The sequence below is a fragment of the Coffea arabica genome, chromosome 7e (genome assembly GCF_036785885.1).
Source record: "Coffea arabica cultivar ET-39 chromosome 7e, Coffea Arabica ET-39 HiFi, whole genome shotgun sequence".
Taxonomy (NCBI): domain Eukaryota; kingdom Viridiplantae; phylum Streptophyta; class Magnoliopsida; order Gentianales; family Rubiaceae; genus Coffea; species Coffea arabica.
This window is the reverse complement of record NC_092323.1, coordinates 18,461,342-18,480,062: the sequence shown is the minus strand read 5'-3', so window position 1 is coordinate 18,480,062 and position 18,721 is coordinate 18,461,342. Positions and strand designations below refer to the sequence as shown.

General features: G+C 35.4%; 1 non-coding gene across 1 annotated transcript; it reads left to right on the top strand.

Annotated features, from left to right (window-relative positions):
• Positions 1-1,009: 1,009 nt before the first annotated feature.
• LOC140012356 (small nucleolar RNA R71) lies at positions 1,010-1,116 on the top strand. The gene has a single exon (XR_011819538.1). It is a non-coding gene; the product is annotated as a small nucleolar RNA R71 (small nucleolar RNA).
• The last annotated feature ends 17,605 nt before the right edge of the window (positions 1,117-18,721 follow it).

Here is an 18,721-nt window from a genome sequence, read left to right as displayed (position 1 = left end):
AGCATCGGCAAAAGGAATGTTAATGTGCAATTGTTTGAAAAGTTTAACAAATTTTTCAAAATCTTTATCAAACTTATTTTGCTTTAATCTTTGTGGAAATGGAACCGCAGGGGGTATTGGAATGGTAGTGGAAGATGATGGTTGCTTTTCTCTTGGATTCTCCCGACTATTTTCCTCCACAATCGCCTCTTGGTTCCTCTGCTTTTCTTCTTGTTTTTCATTCTCATCCTTCTCAACTTCCTTCACTGGAGGATCTTCTAATTGTCTACCACTACGAAGAGTAATGGCTTTCACATGCTCCTTAGGATTGACCTCTGTTTTGCTAGGTAATTCTCCTTGATTTCGATTATTCAAAGAACTAGCAATTTGACCAATTTGGACCTCTACATTCCTGTACATTGTAGTGAGTTGGTCCATCCTTCCTTCTACTCGCTCAAATCTGTCCGAGGTAACTTTTGCAAGCTTTTCCACTGCCATCTCCCAACCAGATTTAGTTTCAGCTTGTTGTTGCCTTGATTGAAATCCCGGTGGATTGGTTGGCCTTGGTTGATTTCCTTGATCCTTCCATCCAAAGTTTGGATGATTTCTCCACCCCGGATTGTAAGTATTCGAGTAGGGGTTATTTTGAGCATTACGATTGTAATTATTGACGAATTGTACCTGTTCAGAATCAACACACTCATTAGTATCATGTTCACCTCCACATACAGAACAGCATGCTACATGTGCATTAGATGAGCTTGGACCTTGTCTACTTAGCAATTTCATCACATTATTCATTTGAGCACTCAGCATATTAAGAGTGTCCATTTCTATCATACCTGCGTGACGTCTTGCATTACCTCTCTCATTGGCCCATTGGTAGTTATTTGCTGCCATTTCTTCTATCAAATTATGAGCTTCTTGGGGTGTTTTACCCATTAAAGCTCCACCTGCAGCTGCATCGATCATAGTTTTAGTAGAAAAAACTAAACCATTATAGAAGGTTTGTATGATTAACCACTCCGGCAGTCCATGATGTGGACATTTCCGAAGCAGATCTCTAAACCTTTCCCATGCCTCATATAATGATTCACCTTCTAATTGGCTAAAACTAGTGATATCCATTCTAAGCTTAGCAGTCTTACCTGGTGGAAAATACTTATTTAAGAATGCTCTTGATAATTCATCCCATCCAGTGAAAGTATTGGGAGCATGAGAGTGTAGCCAAAGTTTGGCCTTATCTCTCAATGAAAATGGGAACAATCTTAGCCTTATAGCATCATCACTAACTCCATTCATTTTAATTGTATCACAAATTTCCAAGAATGTAGCTAAGTGTGTATTAGGATCTTCTACTGCATTACCTCCAAATTGAGATTGTTGAACCATTTGGATAAGTGATGGTTTAATCTCAAAGTTGTTAGCATTTACCGCAGGCCTTGCTATGCTCGTTTGTGAACCTTGTGTTCCCGGTATAGTAAAATCTCGCAGAACTCGCCTATTTAGGTCATTTTCCGCCATTTCTTCTTCAAATGGTAATTCTATCAAGATATCTTCTATTGGCTGCCAAACCTCTTGTTCCTCTTGATGCAGTGTATTCCTCCTTTGTCTCCGCAATGTTCTTTCAATTTCAGGATCAAAATGTCCAACTTCTCTATTTGATCGGTGCATGCACTACAAATAAAAATAAGAGAAATTTTTGTAGTTTTAATTCAACAACTTGGATAAAAACAATGAAAATGTCTAAATTAATAGAGATGACTAGGCCCTAATATTGCCGCTCCCCGGCAACGGCGCCAAAAACTTGACGGGTTCTTTTTGTATCAATGCAAGTTTAATTCCGATTTTACACCCGTTGGACTGCAAGTATACAGGTCAAAATTTTAGTACAAGATGTGTATCGGGTCGATCCCACGAGGAGCAATTTAAACAATTACTAAGCCCCTGTTCTCTCTATTATTTAGACTTACCATTAATTTTGAGCAGAGAAAATCTAATGCTGTAATCTACAAATCTGATATACAAATCTAGTTTAACAAATGCTGAATGCAAATAGAGAAATTTCACTTAATGAAGATTCTAGGGATGTAGATTCCACTTATGGCATAAACTACACAAATAAATGGATTTACTTCTTGCTATTATTCTTGCTTAACCAGAGATTTATTTCCAAGATTACCAAGTCTCATTTCCATGATGAAATGGCTTAGAGCAATATAGATTTCCCTATTTCCATGGTGAAATACTACTACAACTCTGTTTTAATTCATGAAATACTAAGTAATCCACTTAAGTGTATTTCTATTTTCATGAACATACAACTCAAGCTCTACTCATGTGTTTCCATTGTTATTACCAATTCTCATTGAACAATAACAACTGTAAACAAGTTATTGGTGATCAAACAATAACAAGAAATCACAGCTACACAAGTAGACAAGTTAACTCAAGATATAACAAGTGTAAATCACATTCAATTAGTATTATTTAGCCATAAGTTTCATCTACTCCCTAGATGAAGGAGTTTAGCTACTCATGAATGATTTAACAATCAAATTCACAAGTTTATTAATGCAAAACATCATAAAGTACAAGTATAAGAAAGATAAAAGAAAGCTTAGCCAATTGAAGGTGAAGCTCTCCAATTCCTGCTATGTTCTTGCACAATATGATTACAAGTGAAAACTCTCCAAAAAATGCTTCTCCAAGTACTCCTATCTAGAGAGAAAACTTGTTGCAAGAAGGAAAACTAGCTACGTATGGTTATCCTTGCTTCTCCCTTGTGTTTCTGCATAAAAGGTGGTAGAAATTCCATTCCTCTCACTTCATAATTTCCTCCACTTAGATTTTGTAAAAAGAAGTCAAAGATATGATGTTCCTTTTGTCCACACTCATTTGGTCTTCTCTTTTATTGCAGAAGCATGTGCCACCGATTTCTGTCCCTCAAAATAGCTGTAAAAGTTGTGAGAAAGGTAAAGAAAAACGGCTGTGCCACTTGCTGAGGAGAGAGACAGATCCGAGCCTCGGATCCGAGGAGTGATAATGGATCCGAGCTCGGATTATAGGATCCGAGGCCTTCCCATGATGGATCCGAGGTCGGATCGTCCTGACCTCGGATACACTCCGCCAGAAGTACAGACGAGGGGTCGGATCCCTCTTGTACACACGGATCCGACCTCGGATCCGTGTTGAGCATTTTTCCAGTTTTTCACTTCTTCCCTTTTTCTACATTTTTGCTCCCACTTTCTTGTGTACTTTGTCCTCTGGATGACCCTGACATTTCTTTCAACTTGTGCATGAATTTCATACATCAATTACCTTCACAATTTCACAAAATTACGCATTAATCACTCATTTATCAATTTCTTAACTCTTAAACAATATTTAAGCAATTATCACCAAAAGAGTTTAAATATGGCTTTAATCTTCTCAAAACATACCAAAAATTCATGCCAAATTCATACAAAATGTACGTTAAATATTCACTTATCATGGTGTCCCTATAAGTAATGCCTCTATTTGGTAATAGTTGTGACCAAAGCCAATAGCTCTTTTTCATATATTGACAGTCCTAAGTTCTTCTGCATCATACTTTGACTCAAGTATGCCAATGGCCTTCTATTTTGCATCAGTATAGCTCTTATACCACCATAGCAAACATCTGTCTCCACAACAAATGGTTGAGAAAAATCAGGAAGTGCTAATACAGGTGTACTGCATATAGCCAACTTCAGTTTCTAGAAAGCGTCTTCTACTTCTTTACCCCACTTGAACCTATTCTTCTTGAGGAGAATGGTTAATGGCTTTGCAATGGCTCCATATCCCTTGAAAAATCTCCTATAGTAGCTTGTTAGACCCAGAAATCCCTTTAACTGCTTAACATTCTCTGGTCTTGGCCACTGTATCATACTGTTAATTTTCTTGAGATCAGCCCTAACTCCTTTTGCTGTGATAATGTGGCCTAAGTATTTGACCTGCTCCTGTACGAAAGAGCACTTACTTGACCATTTTGCATATAACTGATGTTGCCTCAGAATTCCTAAAACCTCAGTAACATGCTCTATGTGCTCTTCCAATGTAGGACTGTAAACTAATATATCATCAAAAAATACTAGTACATGCTTCCTCAACTGCTCCTAAAACACATGGTTCATCAGACTCTGAAAGGTTACAGGGGCGTTAGTTAGTCCAAAAGGCATGACCTTAAGCTCATAAAGGCTTTGATGAGTTCTGAAAGCTATTTTAGGTATATCTTCATCCCTTACCCTTATTTGAAAATATCCATCTCTAAGATCAATCTTGGCGAAGTACTTGGACCCATGTAGCTCATCCAACAATTCATCAATGAGAGGCATAGCGAACTTGTTCTTTATTGTCAGCTCATTTAGTTGCCTATAATCTACACAGAACCACCATGATCCATCCTTTTTCTTAACCAGAAGCATTGGAGAAGCAAAAGAGCTACTACGCAATTGGATGATCCCATTCTGGAGCATTTCCTATACTAACTTTTCAATCTCAGTTTTCCAAACGTAGAGACACCTATATGGTCTAGTCTAGAATGGCTTAGCACTCTCCTCAAGGATGATGGCATGATCATGACTCCTTACAGGGGGTAATCCCTGAGGTTCCTTGAACACATCACCAAATGTCTCCAATACTCTTTCCATCTCTGGAAGAAGTGATTCATAAACCTGCTCCCTGTCCTTTACTCATTCACCTGTGCTAGGATCCCATAGGCTTGCTTCTTGACCCATTTATGTTATCTACTCCCCCTTATTAACTTCAATTGCACCACATTGCTCTTTTCTTTTAGTTCTACTTATTGCTTACCATTTTTAAATTTCATACTTAGTCCCTTGAAATCAAATTCCATTGGGCTGTATTTGGCAAGTCAATCCACCCCTAACACCATATCACACCCTCCTAGTTTCAGTGTGTTAAAATGATGCTGGAATTCATACCCTCGCATCTTCCATGTTACAAGTTTAGCTCTTCTGGATTGTAATTTCTCCCCATTTTCTTCTTTAATTGCTTGGGTATGACCAGCAGTACCTAATCCTAGGCTTTTTGCCACCTGTTCATCCATAAAGTAATGGGTACTACCATTGTCAACTAATGCAATGATATTTCTTCCCCTAATCACCCCCTTCATTCTGATAGTTTTATGCTCACTACCTCTTGCTAAAGATGAATAGAAACCTCCACGAGCTCATGCCCTAATTCTCCCCTAATGCAATCACAGAAAATATCCGCTTCATCCTCCATTTCTTCCCTATTTACAGTAACTACTCCTTCTTCTTCACTCATCGGCAAGAGGTTCAAATGAGATTGCTTGCACACATAACCCAGGGTATAAGGCTCAGCACACTTAAAACAAAGTCCCTTCTCCCTCCTGTGGTTAAGTTTAGTTGGAGTGATTTTTTTTGAACTGGTTCTAGGCACTGGTAAGAGTATTGTAGGCTTTGGTAGTCTGTTTCTCTGAAAATTTGGGATTAGGTGGGTTCCATTTGGAGTGATTTTGGAGTTTAGGAGTAGATTTCTAGAAATATGGGCTATTAGAGGGTGATTTTTGGATTTTTTGCAGGGCTCTCAGATTTCTCTCCTATAATTTAGCAGCATCTATTGCATCTGCTAGGCTCATTGGTTTAGCCATTTTAATCATATTGACTATATCTTCCTTTTGTTCACTCAGAAAATATGCTTTGTAATAAGAATCCTGTAAATGAGGGAGTGAAGGCATTACCAGAGCTTTGAGCATCTCAAGCTTCTCTAGGTAATCTGCTACAGAACCTGTCTGCATCAGTTTATTGAATTCTTCGATAGCTTCTTCTGGAGTCCCATCACCAAATCTCTCACATAGTGCATTAGATAGCTCATTCCAGGGAACTGTTTCCCGGCCACTGAAAACTCCATGGAACCATGTGTCTGCCTTATCTTTGAAGTAAAGTTCTGCAATATGTAATTTTGTAATCTCCTCTACTTCATTGATCTTGAAGTACTTATTGGCCTTCTTGACCTACTTACTTGGGTTCTTGCCAACAAAGTTTGGCAACTCCATCTTAGGCAACCTGGTATTAACTTTATTTTCCTTTGGTTCAGATATACCCTGAGTTTCTCTTTGTATCTCCTATATCTTGTCTCTTTTTTTAGGTCCTGCTCCGGAACTACTGGCCTCAACATCCTTACCCTTGTCATTCAATTTCACCATCATTTGTGCCATCATGTTCATTATGCTTTCATATTTCTGGTCCAGAGTTTTAAGAGCCTTTTCAGTGTTTTCTTGCCTGTGCTCCATTGTTCTGACTGCTTGTTCCAGTCCATCATTTTTATTAGCGAACATCCTTACTGCACTATCCAACTCAATTAGATCTTTCCTCAGCATTTCATCTTATGTTTTAGTCAGCTCGGATACCACTGTTGTTGTACAGAACCAGAGTCGCAGTAGAGAAGAGATGTCTCAGAATCAAAATGTCTTAACCATAGCAATAACCAATGGAACAGTGAATTTAGAAATTAAAAGATGAACTCAACTTTCATTAATGAACTTCAATGACAAATTACAAGAATAGAGAATACGAATTTTGAAGGGAAAGGGAAAAAATTGTAGGAAACTCGGGGAAGAGGAAATGAGATTGGTGACCCAAATCTCTTACAACCGAATCTAGAAAATGACAAAGTTGTTGATTACAAATAATACCATTGCTTATATCACTTCGTATTCTAACAAACTCTCAAACGGATCAATCAGCTCCTAACATGTGGCCATCTAGAATCAATAGTTACAGTTGTACCCAGTAAAGGCATGATCCTATGAGCATGCCTTCCCCATAGCTCGTTTTGTTCGTTCCACGCCTTCAGTTGTCTAATATCTTGCCTTCTCCAACTTCCTCCTTATTTCTTCATTTTCGGCTGTCGTTTAACACTTTACTCCAATCCATTGTGATAGATGGGCTCTGTAAGATGGGCAACACTCAAATGGCCATTGAATTCCTACAACTCATGGAAAAAGGAAAAAGATGTGAGCCGAATATTAATTTATACAATACCATCATTGATAGCTTGTGCAAGGATAAAATGGTTGATGAAGCTCTTGGCCTCTTACAGGAGATGATTGAAAGAGACATTCCCCCGAATGTTGTGACTTACAATTGTTTGATTCAGGGTCTGTGTAACTTAAGCATATGGAAGGAGGTTAAAAGGCTCTTCTCTGATATGAAGGATTATAAAATTGTTCCAGACGTTTTTACTTTCAGTATTGTGGTGGACGCACTATGTAAGGAAGGGCATATAGAAGATGCTGAAAAGGTAGTCTGGATCATGATCCAACAAGGTCAAAATCCCAACCTGGTCACATATAATTCCTTAATGGATAGGTACTGTTTACAGAGGCAAATAGATGAAGCAAGGAGAGTTTTCGATACCATGGTTGCTAGCGGCCTTACTCCAGATGCTCATAGCTATGGTATTTGATAAATGCCTATTACAAGAACAAGAAAGTGGAAACAGCCATGAATCTCTTTCGAGAGATTCAGCATAAAGGTTTAACACTTGATACTGTTGTTTATATCACTGTTTTGCAGGGGTTTTTTAGTGTAGGAAGGTATCCTAGTGCAAGAGAGGTTTTTGATGAGTTGCAAGCTTCTGGCATAAAGCTTGATTTTCACACTGACTGCGCGATGTTGGATGAGTTATGCAAGACTAGACATGTCGGTAAAGCATTGCAGTTATTTCATTCAATGGAAGCTAACGGAATAGATCATCATATTGGCATGTACAATATCATCGTCGATGGCTTGTGCAAAAGTGGGAGGCTAGATGGTGCTCGCAATCTTTTTGGCAATCTTTATATGAAAGGATTTGATCGTAATGTCACAACATACACCACAATGGTTGCTAGCTTGCTTTCAGAAGGCTTGCTCACCGAAGCTAAAGAGCTTTTTGAGAAAATGGAAGAAAATGGTTGCCGGACAGATAGTGTTACATACAATGTTATTCTGCAAGAACTCCTTAAAGGAGGCCATTATGATGATGCAATAGTCTATCATAAAGAAATGTTCACAGAGGTTTCTTGCTTTTCATCTACTTTTTCCATTTTACTTGATTTATCTAATGAAATATAGAAGAATCCTTCTTTGCTTATGTTGATGCTGAAGATTGATCTCGATAGTAAGAAGTTTATGGACGGGGGATAAAGAGGACCTTCACATTAGTTGCAAGTTTTGGTCCTACTGGTTTTTGGCCCCTAAATTTTAATTTACTGGAACTAACATTATTTAGGATTGCTTTTGATTCTATTTTAACTTATCATCTTTATGGCATATAAAAAGTGTTGCAGCTGAGTCTTAAAGTATCTATCTTGGTCATATTTTGTGAAATGCCTAAAAGTTCTTCAGTACTGGTAGAAGAAGCTGTGGTCTTTAAGGAAGTTGAATTGATGTGTACTATATAGCAGTTCACAGAAATCTGTTACTGTTAATTGGATATGTACTACTTCTTCAGAAAGACTAAGGAAATTGCTGCATGGCACAAACTTTCAAAGAAGTGTTAGTGGCCAATCTTTCACTCCTTTTGTAGCCAAGTTTTTAAGCTTAATTTATTGGGGGATTGAGCTTGGGAATGATCTTGACCTTGATCTTTAATTTTGAAGCATACACATCTTTAAAAAAATCAACTCTCCTTGTTACTAGACATGAAATTGCTAGGTTTGTTGTGATCCTGAAGGTTTTCAAAAATTGTTGTAACTGTCTTTTGTAGTTATGCATTTTTTTTCCTTTGGTTGTTTTAGACTTTGTCTTCTCCCCTTTAAGATGTTTACTACAGTGCACTTTGCCAGCCAAACTGTAGTAGTTTCTGTGTTTACATATGAGTACATGTTATAATTTTTTATACTTCTGCCATCAGTCAATATCTAGCTTTTAGGAAGTTGATAGGTTGCAAAATTGCTATTCAATTTATGATTAGTTTTTCCTTGATTTTAGTCAAATATTATATTAATTAATAGATTCTATTTATATTTGATTAATGGTGCTAATTGTAGGAAATTAAGCAAAACGTGATTAAAAGGGCAATTTTCCAGCATGTTAAGGATTAATTTGGTGGTGGCATATTCGTAACCTGCTTTCAAGTCCAGAAGACTTGAAAATTTATTGCGCGCGAGATTTTCTAGTTCGTGTCAATTATGGACAGCTTGTGGTTGAAGATTGAGAAGACTTTGATTACATTTATTAGTAGTAGTATTGGATTATGAAATGTAGAAAATTATCTTTTGTAAGTTATTTTTCTAATTAGGAAATGTGTCTTTAGTATTGGTAGTAGATACGAAGTAGGAAACTAAAAAAAGGACCGGATTCCCATTTGATTAATACTTCCTGCAAGAAACAATCTGGTCGGGACTTTCTTGGCTTTAAGAAGGACCCTTTGCTTTTTAAGAGAAAGGAGAGGAGACGGCCGCTTGGCTTCGTTCTTCATCTTTTTCCCTTTTTTAATTTTCTTCAGTGTGAAACACTTGAGCAAATGGTTCCAATGAAGTTGTGCGGATTGTTCCTAATGATGCGAGGCAAAGTTCTCTTTTCTAGTCAAGAAATAACAAGAATTTGGTTCATCTACATGTGTAAGATCCAATTATTTTTATTAATTTCTTTTATTCGTTAGTATTCGTATATTTTCTGATTTAATTTCTCATAGTTGTTTTGTTGTTTGAATATCATGAGCACCTGATATTTAATTCAGCTCGACAAACTAATACCAAGTAGGACAATTAAATTTATAATTGTTTAATTGTTTTAAATTAATGACGACTAATGTGATTGAATTCATGTTAGAGAGACATATAATCTAGTTTAAATAAACGCTAATAGCGTGTTTATTGATTAGAATATGGTTTTTTTAGTTTCTAATGCAACTAAGAAATTAAATTCTACGGGCTTAATTAGGATTATTTCTTGATTAGAAAAATAGTTAACGGACGTACCTTAACTATCGAGAAGGTAAGGAAAAATTAATTATCATTGCTTGTTTGGCAATTATAACCTGTTTATTAATAAATAGATGAAATAATTATTGCATCGATGATCAGTTTTATGAACCACTTTCGAAATTATTTCCTTGACTAGAGCTTGCGTATTGATTTAATTTTAATTCTCTTTTATTTGCCAGTTCTTACTTAAGTAGTTTGTTTAGTTTAATTTCAATTTTCCAATGGTTTTTACTTGGAAAGAGACAGATTTTCCCCTAATCCCTATGGAGACGGCTCTACTTATTATTATATTCGAATAAATATTCTTGTGAGTAGGAATTTATTATTGTACAGGCCTGACCCTTGTCAAATTTTGACGCCATTTCAGGGATTGGCGTTGGTTAAATTGTTTATTTTTGAGTCCATCTTGTGTTTTATTTTTTATTGTTGTCTTATTATTTTCTTTTTACTAGTTTATGACTGCTAATATTTAATATTTTGGTGATAAACTGAATTTTATTTCTACGAGGGGTAATGGGGTTCGTGTTTTTTCTAATGAACAACATTTAGATATACTAACATCTCTTATAGAAAAATTGGATGTTGGACAAATGCAACAAGTTAGAACCTGTAGAATTTGAGATGACTCGGATCATTCAACCGACATATGCCCCATGTTTCAGGATGACCTGAATGTTTAAATTAATACTTTTGTAGGTTTTTTAACCATGTCTCAAACGTGGTATGACTCTTATTCAAATGGGTATGATTAAGGATGGTGGAATAACTCCAACTTTAATTATGCAACAGGACCAATGGATTTTCAACAGTAAGAGTCTCAAGAACCATTATCCACATCAGGTATATCTCTTGAAGAAATAGTTAAATCACTAACTATTAACACAATTCGATTTCAACAGGAGATAGAAATGAGCATTTGTAACCTAGAGGAACAATTGTGTTTATTGGCATCTACAATGACGCAACTGACTTCTCCAATTTGTGAAGAATTGTCCTCACAAACCATTATCAACATTGAGGAAGATGATCAATTACCTTGACAAGTGACAAAGAACTGCAATAGTCTCAAGAAGGATCTAAAAATGCAGTTGAAAAGGAAGCTGAAAGTGAAGATATGAAAATCCAATCTCAAATCGTTCAAGTAAATGAATTCAGTGAACAATTCCTAAATATGGTGACACCTCCTCTATTCTCCAACCAATATTATCCCGACTCTTATTCTATAATTTCTGTTAGTGCCATTGATTTTGTTATATCATAATTTTCTAAATTTCATTATAGGAATAAATTAGGAGTTGTTATGGCCAAATATCTTTGGAACCAGTAAGTGCTTGTGATAGAGGAGTTAGTGAAGAATTAAGGTCACTGTTTAATTGTTTTGAACCATCTACAAGTCAATGGAAGAAAGTAACTCATAAGCTCAAAGATCACTCTATTTACGAGGTTTATTATGATTACATAGAGGATGAAATATTGAAATCAGTTACAAGATTTTATCCTCCGTGAACAAAAATAGCAATGTCTAGCCAAAAATATTAAAGAAATGCACTTATTGGTAGGCAACCCAATTCACTTTTTGGTTCATTTTTATTATTAGTTTCATTATGTTTATTTTAGATTTTTCATATTTAGTGTGTTTAATTTTCTTTTTTAATATTTCAATGGTTACAAGACTTCCACCCAACAAGGCGTACCCACGCCTAATTGACTGGAGAATTCATGTTCCGATTTCAAAAATTCTGGTAGACAACTAGGCAACATAACATGCCCACGTCTTGAGCGTACGTTGTAACTTACAAATACCCAACTCCACCATCAGAAAACTACAGTGTAACAGGACGTGCCCGCGTCTTGTTCCAGTGAGGAGGAGTAAAAAAATCGAAACCCTAACTATTCTCCTTCTTTCCTTTTTTTTTTTTTTCTTTTTCCTTCATCTCTTTCTTTCTTTTCATTCTTTTTCTCTCCCCCTTGCATTCTAGATGACGAACTCCTCGCCTTCGCAGTTTGAAAATTATCATTGAGTTTGAAGTCATCGCCACCGCTCACCCTTGTCAGCTGTGGTTAGGGTTGCAACCATTTCGTTTGTTGTACTCCTCCTTTTGCCCTCACCCATAGCTGCCATGCCCCCTTCATTGATCAGAAAAGTTTTGTTTTCCCTTTTTTTCTTTTCTATTATTCTTTATTTCTTACATTGGGGACAATGTAAGATTTATGTGTGGGGAGTGATATATGGAAATGTGCAAGTGTAGGCATTTTTGTTGAAATTTTTTGTTCGATTTTGTCGAATTTTATCCAATTTTTGCCACTTCTTGTATATTTTTGTGGTTATTCCTGATAAACGATGGCTAGATTCTCAAATTGACTATTGTCAAGATTTTATATGCTAAGAGGTCAAGTATGACATGGTTAGGTTTAAGACTATCTCTCTGGTGAATATTTGAGATTTCGTGGTCTTAACTTTTCTGACATTTTTCATGTGAATTGGTTCAACTATTAATCTCAATTCTCCATGTTTGAAAAATGAAGCAAGTTTGTGATTTTTAATTTTATTTTATTGCTTATTTGTGAATAATATTTAGTTATACTCCACTAGTTATCATTGCTTAGTAATCGGGGATTTTCACTAAAAGTGTCGACTTTCATGTCAAACAATGGCGATAACTATGAGTATGTGATCCTATAGTGATGACAGTTGAGTAACCAGACTCCTTCATTTAGTAGATGTCAGAATTCACGTCAAAAGATTTGAATGGCTAAATACTACAATTTCTCCCCTTAAAAAAAGTGCTCAAGTATGGGGGTATATTGGAAAAAAGTTGTGCTAATAGAGAAAAATATGCAAGTGTGTGAATGATTGTATTAGCCTACTGATACATAAGTTTTAATATTGAGATTTTGCTTAATAATCGAACTGTTTACTAACAAATGTTGGTTGAATATTTTATATTCTTAAATTAGTTAATCGGCAGTTGGAAGAGTCCTTGGTTTTAAAAACTAATCGGAGAGATATATCTTGGAAACTAGCCACTAGTACTTGATATGTATTTTAATTGTAACTTGGCAATGGATGATTCGAATGATAGCTGTTGTTTGAGCTCAATTGCTTAATTGGTTGTTCTCATGCTTGAGAACAAGTATGGTTCAGATATGAGGGGAATTGATAGGTTGCGAAATTACTATTTAATTTATGATTATTTTTTCCTTGATTTTAATCAAATATTGCATTAATTGATAGATTCTACTTATATTTGGTTAATGGTGCTAATTGTAGGAAAATGAGCAAAATGTGATTAAAAGGGCAATATTCCTGCATGTTAAGGATTAATTTGATGGTAACACGTTAGGAACCTGCTTTCGAGTCTAGAAGATTCGAAAAATTACTACGCGCGAGATTTCCTAGTTTGTGTCAATTATGGACAGCTTGTGGTTGAAGATTGTGAAAACTTTGATTATATTTATCAGTAGTAGTATTGGATTATGAAATGTAGAAAATTATCTTTTCTAATTAGGAAATGTGTCTTTAGTATTAGTAGTAGATACAAAATAGGAAACTAAAAAAAGGGCCGGATTCCCGTTTGATTAATACATCCTGCAAGAAACAATCTGGTCCGGACTTTCTTGGCTTTAAGAAGGGACCTTTGCTTTTTAAGAAAAAGGAAAGGAGACGGCCGCTTGGCTTCGTTCTTCATCTTTTTCCTTTCTTTAGTTTTCTCCGTTGTGAAACACTTACGTGAACGGTTCCAATGAAGTTGTGCGGATTGTTCCTACTGATGTGCGGTTAAGTTCTCTTCTAATCGAGGAATAACAAGGATTTGGTTCATTACATCTGCGAGATCTAATTGTTTTTATTAATTTCTTTTATTCATTAGTATTCGTATTTTTTCTAATTTATTTTCTCATAATTATTTTGTTGTTTGAATATCATGGCTCTTGATATTTAATTTAACTTGACAATCTAATGCCAATTAGGATAGTAAGATTCATAATTATTTAATTATCTTAAATTAGCGACGACTAATGTGATTGATTTCATGTTAGAGAGATATATGATCTAATTTAAATAAATCTTGATAGTGTGTTTATTGATTAGAACAGACCTTTTCTAGTTTCTAATGCAACTAAGAAATAAAATTCTACGGGTTTACTTAGAGTTGTTTCTTGATTAGAAAAGTAATTAATATACATACCTTAACTATGGAGATGGTAAGGAAAAGTTGGTTGTTATCGCTTGTTTGGCAATTGTAATCTGTTTATTAACGAATACATGAAATAATTATTGCATCGATGATCAGTTGTATGAACGACTTTCAAAGTTATTTCCTTGACTTGAGCTTACATATTGTTGATTTAATTTTAATTCTCTTTTTTTTTTGCCAGTTCTTATTTAAGTAGTTTGTTTAGTTTAATTTCAATGTTCCAAACCCCCCCCCCCCCCCCCCCCCCCAAATTAGTTTTTACTTGGAAAGAGACAGATTTTTCCCTAATTCCTGTGGAGACACCCTACTCACCATGATACTGAATAAATATTCTTGTGAGTAGGAATTTATAATTGGACAAGTCCGACACTTGTCGGAAGTTAAGAAAGAGTGACTAATTACTGGTTAAGATCGTTATTTCCTCTCGATATACCATAGGCTATCTGCACTTGATTGCAATGTGATTTTTCTTCTGAGTTTGCTTTTGATTTGTAAGTGCATTTCTCAACAGTAGTACCGGCTTTACTGGAGTAGCACAACTAAAAAGAACATAAACTGTCACCTGTCGAGTGTTGCTTTACTGAAGCTTAGATGCCACAGCGGAGCAGACAATTAAGTGACCTGTGGACATAAGACGGGTGGAGCAGAGCCTACTGGTCTCCACTGGAGGAGATCCAAAACACCTCTACAAGAGCACGAGCCATGTAGCCTCCACCAAAGAGCATGAGCTTTTGGTAAGAAAAAGGATGCAGAACCACAAAAGCAGTATATTCTCAAACAAGGCATTTCCATGATAACTAAACAAATTGTTTTACATCATCTTCAGTTTCGTTTTTTTTTATCTCCTTTTTTTCTTTAATTTATAATAGTCCTCTTTAATGACGAAGTGATGGCATATTTAAAAGGTATGAGCATGGGTTTGTGGGGGGGGCGATAAGAGGGCCTCTATTTTTGTACAAGTTGTTGCAAAATTCGATGATGACTTTGTAGCTTTCTTCAGTGGAAACAAAATTGTCATATTACAACTCAAGTCCAGGGAACCATGGGGCAGATTGCCCCCGAATATATGTATGTTTGTGCTATGGTCTTGTTGGTGCATCAATGAAATGGGTGATCAATGCCTTGATTAGTGGTGTTGGAATATTTAAACTAGCATAATTGATCTATTTATCTTGCTTATTTGTCAAGGTTTATGCTGTCGTTCTGTTGTCAAAGTGTTATTGTTAATGTTGAGTGGTTGCAATTTGCAAACTGATCTTTGTCCTTGGCAGACTTCGTTTCTGTGTCAGTCATGCACTAGGTCTTGGTTATTGAGTTGGTTGTCTCTAGTTCCAATTCTGATTAAATTGGAAAGTTTGTTGCAGTGTTCAGATGTTTGTATCTACTGGGGCTGCCGCAATTTTTTCTATACAACATAGAGCCTTCATGGCACTCACTCAGTCACCAAGGTGCATCTCAAGGAAGCCCCCAGTCTTGATGAACTTTGGTCTAACATCCAATCCAAAGCCAGCTTTAATTTGAAACACGTTTGTTCTGGGATACTGGACCAAACCATTTGTGAATTGGATTTGAATTTGGTTGTTTCTTGGAACAAGTTCATCTGAATCCCTTTTCGAAGAACTTTCATGCATATCTGCTCAAAAAAAATGTGCATCCACTGGTTGAAACTAAGTTGCTGAATGATTACTTGTCCAGGACATTGAATATCTGTTGTTTTTCACAATTCTGTTTGATTCTTCCTTCCTTTTGTACTGCTGTCATTTAAATTGTCTTTAAACATGGGAAGGCATATATAGTTTGTATGCGATTGTGATGACTGATATTTGTCCTGCGAGTTTGGGGTGTTTTCTTCCCTTTTTGTTTTCCCCCTTTCCTTTAATGAGAAGAGTTCTAGGATTGAAATCATGATGCATTTCCATGCTTTATATTGATTTCTTTATTTTCTTATGTTTAAAAGAGGCTAGGGTCGTAAATGCAATATATAAAGTTCACTGGTTTCTTTTGGGAATGTCTTGCAGAGGTTGAGTTTCAGGTTAAAGGTGATTGTCTGGTTATCCCTAGAGTTTGTCTTCCTCTCCCCCATTTTTGGCGAAGATATTGCTTCTTTTGGAGCATCATTTCTGAGTTCTTAGCTTTCCAAGATGGCAGAGTGTCTTCAAATGACGAGGCACAGAAAACATGCAGACATCAAGTATAATTTTTTTTTCCCTTTTGTTTGTTTTATTAAGTTGTGAAGCGAGGTTACACTTCGTTAATTTTCATGCCTTTTAACAGATTTGGTGAATCTATGAAGTCTTAACCTCTTAAAGAATCATAAAACAAAGCAGCTATTATACTTGTAGAATCAGAAGTGACACTCCACCTCGCCCTTGGTGAATCAAACTTGTAATCTGTAGGCGAAGTAGCTCAACTAGAGGTGGCAAATCAACCCACTTAATTAAATTTACCCATACCCGCCCATAAATAGATGGGTATGGGTATCTTAAATTTTTGTATATGGGTAACCCATTAAAATTCTCTTCCCCTAAATCTCTTCTTTTCCTCCACCCATTTTTTTTTCAAATTTTTCATTTTGTCATGATGTTAACTACTTTTGTTTCATTATTATTATTATTATTTGTTGGTTTTATTTTATTATTTTGTTTTCTCTTAATTTGTTAACTTGCTCATTTTTCGGCATTACCAATTTATGATAAATTTGAGCCTCTTTTCTTATCTTTCTAAAATGAAATTTTAAATTTATATATGGAAAAAATGTTAGGGGTTAAAAATTTTTGGATTAAATTTTTATATTAACTTTTATAGTACTTAGTTCAAATTTTTATATTCTTATTATTCAATTATTAAATAATATGTAATTTTGTGAAATAGAGTATAAATGAAAAAAATTTGGTAATTAGGCTTATTGAACATTATAAGTAAATATTTAAAACTAATGATGGGTACAAAGAGCGGTATAAATTGATAACTTAGTTTGCAAAAATGAATTTAAATGAATTTACAAAAAATTAAAATAAATGGGTTATAAATGGGTAATTGGGTTATCCAATTCATTTTTTGACTTACCCATTTATACCCATCTAATTAAATGGGTATAAATGGATTGATTTATTTATACCCATTACCCATTTTACCCAACCCAAAGCCGCCCAAATCACCCATTTTAACACCTCTAAGCTCAACCAACGAGTACTAGCTCCATTACACTTTTGCAAATCAAAATGTTCTAATTTTTGCTTGCCAAACACCTGTACAAAAGTCATCAAAATAGAGCAGTAGTCTATTTTTTGCTTTTTTTTTATTTTGGCTTTCCCCAGTAATACGATGGCAAGAAGATGTATCTAAGATTTTTTTTTAAGCGTACCTAGGTGGACTTGAATTTGGATCCTCTTACATACGCTCTATTCTTTTGACCCACACAACCCATCCACCTTCTTCCCCCCCCCCCTCGGGGGCTTTTTAATTCTTTTTTTAGTATAAGTAGGAGATTTCGAATTCCAAATCATATTTACTTACATTCCCTTCTTTCGAACCCCAACCCAGCCCCTGCCTCCCCCTCCTCCTAACTTGTAAGTGGAAGGTTTCGAACTCAAAATGTCTTATTTACAGTTCCTCCCCTCAAACCACCCAACTCATCTCTTCTTCCAAGAATGATAACAATCACTCTGGAATTGGACTGGTTGAACAGTGAAATATTTGTTAGTTAAATGCTAACCATCATCAAAATCAATTTTCCCCGAGTTAATTGGGACACCACAATTTAACTTTGTCGAAAAAATTTACTTTGGGCAAAGGTGAAGTTATAGACGGATACGTGCACATTGCAGACTTATACTCACCTGAAATTGCACTTAATAGAGTAGCAAACTAATTTAATCGCCGTAAAAATTAGATAAAGCAAGAGAAGTTCCACTTTATCTCTTTATATTGTCCCCTAGCTCTGTAAACGGATTAGCGTTGTGCCCTAGTTTAAACCAAAAAAAAAAAACATACATTATAAAATGAGGTATTATTTGAAATCAAAAGAAGAATTTTAGATTATTTGCACACAAAACCGAACCAATGAAATTTGTTTGTAATTGTTCTTCGAAATTATAAATGTACATATTGCATAGAAAAATATGCATCTTTGGTTTCCAATGTTTAATACCCGTGCAATTTTAGTCCCTAAAGTTTTGATCGGCAATGTTTGGCTTTAAGCATGGTTTTAGTCCCTAAAGTTTCATCATAAACAAATATGATCTCTAATGTTTCAGGAAAAATGCACTTTTCATCCCCAAGATTTCGAGTGTAAGATAATTTCATCCTTAAAGTTTCGGTAAAAACACATTTCATCCTTGTAGTTTTATTATTTTGACCAATTTTATCTCCAAAGCTTCATGCAAGCACATTTCAATCCCATAGTTTCATAAATTTGATCAATTAAGGACAATTCAATAATTGTTAACCAATTTGGACCGAATATCATCACATGACTAGCATGTCTTGTTAATAATTGTATTGTTAGTACTTAATTTAGTCATTGATTAAATTATATAAATAACAATGAGTATGTTCGGAATAA